General features: G+C 48.9%; 1 protein-coding gene across 2 annotated transcripts in view; it reads left to right on the top strand.

Annotated features, from left to right (window-relative positions):
- Positions 1-1841: 1841 nt before the first annotated feature.
- KCNJ6 (potassium inwardly rectifying channel subfamily J member 6) overlaps positions 1842-6000 on the top strand; it is a 295076-nt gene continuing 290917 nt past the window's right edge. Inside the window, exon 1 of one of the 2 annotated variants that reach the window (XM_016938537.4) lies at positions 1842-2427. The gene's annotated coding sequence lies outside the window, so the exon portion shown is untranslated. Of the gene's footprint in view, positions 2428-5030; positions 5103-6000 lie in introns of those variants that run through there. The other variant, XM_063803681.1, reaches the window with a different exon arrangement.

Genomic DNA, 6000 nt, shown 5'->3' with positions numbered 1-6000 from the left:
GTTTATCAAATCCCAGGCTGTGTTAATGGGATCCATCTCATTCAACACGTGCTCTTATGCCATTCACAAAGTGCTATTGCCCACATCACCCCAGCAGCTGTTTCAAGTAGGGGAGTTTTCAAAGTATTTGAAGGAGACAAATAGGTTACTTCCAACTCTTGACTTTCTTATTTAGTCTAATATCTTGTAAGAAAGACACTTTGTGAAATCATTCTACTGGTAAAAGTATATATCATCAAAATTAGCAGGCATACCCATAGCAGCTTCACAGATTAAACAGAATGCCCTTTACACAACTATAGTCAACATAGGTTGTTCTTTTAATGTTCTAAGGCTGTGTCCACCGAAATCCTGCATCTTGCATTTGTATTCCTGGTCTCTCAGGGATTGTTTGGTTCAGTTGTTCTTTGTTTCTTTCTAACACTATCACTAGATCCAGCAGGCATTGTGGAGCACGTATTACACATACTACAGATATGACACATACTCATATCTTCTGTATATGGGATATATGACTCAGAAGCAATAGCAAGTCAGATTACAACCTCTTAGGGAAAATCAACAGCAAATACAAGCTCACAGGCTGTGTGTACGGTTGACTTTTACATGACTTTGGATGCAAATTGACACAAACACCTCTCCATATTACAGTCATTTTTAGAGGGCAGACAGCATTCTTGAGGGGACCTGAATTGCTAATTAAAATGTATGTATGTAGAATAAAATAATCTTGGAAATAAGAGGTTTCCATAAGCCTTCTCTCTAAAATAAGGTCACCTTCTTTGAGGTAGAGATTCTGTGCCTTGTGGAAGGAAAGCCACTTCATAAAGCAGCACAAGAATAGCCAGTTATTGAAAGGGCCATTATAAAATTACTAGCCAATGGTATTCGCTGCTCTTACAATTTGTCAATCCATTCATCCCTAGGAAAAAGACAGCATAAAAGAGAGTTCTGTTCATAGGTAGAAGCAATTTATGGAAAGACTTTGGAGATGTAGAACCATTGTTTTTGATGACCATAAGAAAAAGAGGGGGTGCAAGAGGGGAGCACTATGAGGGGCCCCTGGAATAACAGCACAAAGCAAGTTAGATTCAAAGAGTGGAGTAGACCTTTGTCTAAGGGGCTTATCCTGACAAATTCAACTTTGAAGGCAGCCTGGGTCATTCTTGGAAAAGGCCATTCTTTGTCTCCAGTGACCCCAGAGACATCATATAAGGGTGGGGTGATGATGCAGCAGCCGGGACCAGTTCCCAGTTGCAGTGGACAGGACAGAAGGGACTGAATGGGGCAGCAGGCTGGGGCGCCACCAGGTGCAAGCAAAGCTCAGGGATAGGGCCCCTCCCCTCCGTCCCGGCTGCTCGCTGCGCCCCCTCTGGGCGGTGCAGGCTCCGGCTCCCGCGCCGGGGCTGCCTCTCACGGATTTCAGCCCGGTGGGAGGCAGTGCCCAGAGCCTCTTTTTCCTTATCTCACAAAACCCTAAAAGCCGAACCCCTACAACCAGCAGACAAAACTGCTCCCCGAGCTTCGGCTCTTTCCTGCTTTCCAGGCGTTTCTCCGGGAATAACTTACTTAGTGGCACGGGGAGAAAGATTGGGACTGGGGGGTCGGGGACCGAAACCCAAAAGATTCCCCCAGCATGGAGCACCCACGTTTCCAGTGGCGGGGGATGCACGTTGGTTTGTGCCCAGCCCGCCCCCACCAAGCCCGGTCCTCGGCGCGCTGACACGCTAGCTGGCATGGGCGGCGGGGTGGGCGTCTCTGGGTCTGTGGCTCTGTCCTGCTCGCCCCCGCCCCTTCCTCCCGGACCGCGCCGGCGCTGTGCGGCTTTTTCCCCAGCACGCGGCGCTGCGCTCGCTTTTATCTCGGAGCCGCGTCGCTTCGTGCGCTGCCAGCGGGGCTCAGCCAGTCGGCTGGAATTGAGTAGCATTCATTGAATCTGCGGATTTCATGACGTCTCTCTGCGTGGTCCACCACTTTTCTCCTAACCGGGGATTTTTTTTTTCTTCTGCCACTCTTATCTTTCCCCACTTCATTCCACCCAGTCTCCCTCCCCCGTCCCTGCCCAAACGCGCGCCCCTCCGCCCCTCCTTTGGCCCCAGCGCCCAGCCCTGCTCTCCGCGCTCGGCCAGAGGGAGCCAGTCCGGAGACGGCCGCACCTGGCTGGAGAGGCTGGGCGGGCGGAGGGGTGGAGACCCGCGGACGCCGGGAAGCCGGACCTGGAGCCGGAGCAGCCGCGAGCAGAATGGAGTCTCCTAACAGCCTCTCGGGGCTGATGTGAAATTTGACCATCTGATTCCAGTTTTTTTCTTTTCCTTTTCTTTTTTGCATTTCCTTCCCTCGCCATCCGTCGTGTAGTGAATTGTTCAGTCTTGCTCCGTTTCAAGAGAGGAGATCATGATTGAGTGAAGCCACCCCGTCCGCAGCCAGGTAAGCGGTGCGCTGAGCTGCTCGCAGGCGAGGAGCTGGCGTCCACCTGGGCGAGGCGTTCCGTGCTCTCGGGTCCCCGCGTCCCCTTCCCCAGCTCCGCCGTCGCCGCAGGCATCTCCACTCTCATGAGAAACATTGTGCCCAAGTCAGCCGAAAGGCGAGGGAGAAGCCGGTTACATAACAGAAGGGGAATCTGTTTCATACGGTTTTCATTAGCGACTGAAACTCGCACGGGGGGCGGGGGGAGGAGGGGTCTGCATCCCTGGGCTCGCAGAAACCCAGTCAGTTATTGCAGACATCATTTCAACATCCGCTGGCAAAGACTAAATGCACTGATTAACTGACAGGTGCAGCTTGTGATGTAGTCATTTACAGTTGGGAAAAGCCTATTGTCTTTGTGGAAGGCAGTCTTCTTGTTCTGCTTTGCATGGAGAGGAGAGGAGACAACACGAGAGGGAGGAAAAGTGAGGGTTGGGGAGAAACATGCGGAGAATGGGAAACAGAATACTGTAACTCCTAACTGTTCTCTATCCTTAAAACCGAAGATGTGCTAGCATGACTAAAAACAGTGAATAGGAAGATCTCCCTAGGAGTAAACTGAATTATTTTGTAATTGGAAGGGAAGAAAAAACGCTTTAGATAAAATGAGATGTGTGTGGCATTTAGAGGACTGGGTGGCTGTGGATATTTGCTTCCCTGTGGATATATTTTCATTTTCATCAAAACATTAAGCTTGGATTAGTTTTTAAGTGAAATAACATCAGTATTCCCAAAACCCAATAAAAGCCCAGTGGATCCACAGGTACATCTGTTGTACTAGGTGCAATATGGAGAGATTGTCAGGGGGAAAATATATCTTAATAGAAACAGCCACAGAGGGTGAGGTTAGTGGAGAAAAAAAATACCAGAATTTTCCAAAGAATTCCGCCTCCAACCCCCCAAAAAAGGAAGAGAAAAAAAAAAAACCCACAACTCCAGTGTTTGGGAGTTGGAGATGTATTATATGTTTAGAGTGTTTCCCAACTGCTGTTATCCAAAGTCTGTCGGTCCCGGGGAGCCCCACGGTACAGGGAGCAATGCCACATCCTGCTAGCCCTGTTCCCTGCCTGCCTTTCTTTTGCTGAAAAAAAAAAAACGGAAAAGGGTGATGCCCAGGAACTGCTTAGGGAGAAAAAAGGGCTTGCTACAGTCAGGGCTGAGCTAACTGAGCTTCGCCCATTTTGCCTGGAGAAAGAAAAAGAGCTCGAGTCTCCATGGCGACCCAGGTGGGAGGGGAGACCGCAGCTCCAGTTATAGGGGGAAAAAATTGGACAAAACTTTCCCGGCTCCAGGCAAAGGAATACGCCAGCCGCGTGCCCTGTGGCGGGTCCCAGGGCATCGGTTGTGCCCAACTCCCTGACGGCGACGCTCGAGAGGGCGCCCAGAGCTGGCCGGGTGCCCCTGAAACCTCCCGAAAGTTGCCTGGGGGCCGCCGAGGTGGTGGTTCCCCAGCGGGTTCCGGATTCAGCACCAAGGCCAGAGCCCAGGCGCCGAGGGTGCAGCCTCACCTGTCTGCAGCCCCCAGCAAGCAGTACCCACTCCTTTGGTCGCTGGAGGTCAATCACTTTCTATAAATAAATGAGTCTTTGGCTCGTGCAGAATCTGGATATCAAATTACCCACGGAATTACGTGAGGCAAAGAAGCTTGCAAACCATCCATTTTATGCATGGCGGTGCATCAGAGGGCCTATTCAGAATCAAGAACACTGGGACAGGGAAAGACCTGAGCTGAACTGAGAGTGGAGACAGGATTCTGTCCTCAGGGGGAGAAAAAGGACGCGCGCGCGCACAGACACACAGACACACACACACACACACACACACACACCGATCCGCCTCTGACGAGGGTTGCTAGTTTCAGCTGAGTCCCTTTGGCTTTCAAAAGCATGCATCCCTTGCCCTCTCACGCTCTTCTCTTTAACTTTTTGTTGGGCATAGATGGCAGAAGGGAGCTGTGGAAGCACCCTGGTCAGCGAGAGGCCAGCCAACCAAGTTTGTTCGTTCTTTCTTTCTTTCTTTCTTTCTTTCTTTCTTTCTTTTTCTTTTTTAGACGGAGTCTCGCTGTGTCACCCAGGCTAGAGTGCAGTGGCTCGATCTCGGCTCGCTGCAACCTCTGCGTCCCGGTTTCAAGCGATTCTCCTACCTCAGCCTCCTGAGTAGCTGGGATTACAGGCGCGCACCACCACACCGGGCTAATTTTTGTATTTTTAGTAGAGACGGGGTTTCACCATGTTGGTCAGGCTGGTCTCGAACTCATGACGTTGTGATCCGCCTGCCTCAGCCTCCCAGAGTGCTGGGATTACAGGCGTGAGCCACCGTATCCGGCCCAACCAAGTTCTTTCTAAGGGTCCTAGGACTGAAGAGGGTGGAGATATAGTTTCCTCTCGGTCTAGAACTGGAAGGAATCAAAACAACACTGGTGAGCTTCCGAAAAGGAGAGAGAGTTTGTTAGCAAGATGAGAGCCAGTGATCACATCTTCAAGCCTGCGTGTGAGCAAGGTGGCTACATTTCCTAGGTTGCAGTCGTAGGAAACCGAGAGGAGTCACTTCTCTTAATACAAACAAGGAAGAAACTGCAGGAGGGGAGGATTTATTACCATTCAAGTTCCATTTCAACATTCATACAGGGAAAACAGGTAAGTCCATCAAGCCCTTCTGCTCTCACTTTACGAGAAGCTGGTCTTTGCCCTGCTCTCATCCTTGGTAGTAGGTCCCCCACCACCACAACTGTCACTGATATGAAGAGGAAAAATAATACAGGAAGGTGACAGTCATATTTGAAATAGAATGCCTGTAAGAGTGCCATCCAGGTGTTACAAGGTATACTTTGAATTGCAGAGCCCAGTCAAGGTTTGGCAACTGGTTGGAAATGTTGATAAAGCTTCAACAATATCCCTGGCTGCTTTCCTGTTTTGTGGATGCACTTGTGCATGAGGTCTTGAGCTGGTTCTGGTTTGTTATTTTTAATGGTAAACAAGTTATGATCCTGGTTTTCCTTGCTGGGCTTTCCAAGTGTGACATGTTGTTTCTAAAGATATTGCATGCTGAGCACTCAGGATGTGGTTAAAGCAGTGTGTTTCTACCTTCCAGTCTTTTCAAATGATTGCTAGTGAAGACAGAGCAATCTATTTCAAACCTAAGCAAAACGATGAGTTATTACACTATTTCTTACATTTCAGTTCCTGATAGGTATTGACAAGTTTATCCATAATTTAGTTTATGAAAAGGTTGCTACCTAAAGTAGACAGAAGAAGTGACGCGTGGAGAATTAAACAACACAGCTGTTCCTTGGCCTTGTTCCATCTGACATTATCAGCAGAAGGGAAGTAGACATTCATTATGAGGATGAAGCTATACGAGAATATAGACTGTTAGATAAACAAAGTAATGTATTTCTGAGTTCTAAAGTTCAATTTCTCTAATAAATTAAAAAGGAGGGTAGTGTCAATAATCTAGGTATATGAAATTGTTCAGTCAATAATCTTTACTTCTGGTAGTTTCCATGCTCACATATTCAGTGCTTATTCACCGAAC

This window comes from Pan troglodytes, chromosome 22, assembly GCF_028858775.2.
Source record: "Pan troglodytes isolate AG18354 chromosome 22, NHGRI_mPanTro3-v2.0_pri, whole genome shotgun sequence".
NCBI classification, from domain to species: Eukaryota; Metazoa; Chordata; class Mammalia; order Primates; family Hominidae; genus Pan; species Pan troglodytes.
The sequence above is the reverse complement of the archived record's forward strand: the minus strand, read 5'-3'. Positions and strand labels throughout refer to the sequence as shown.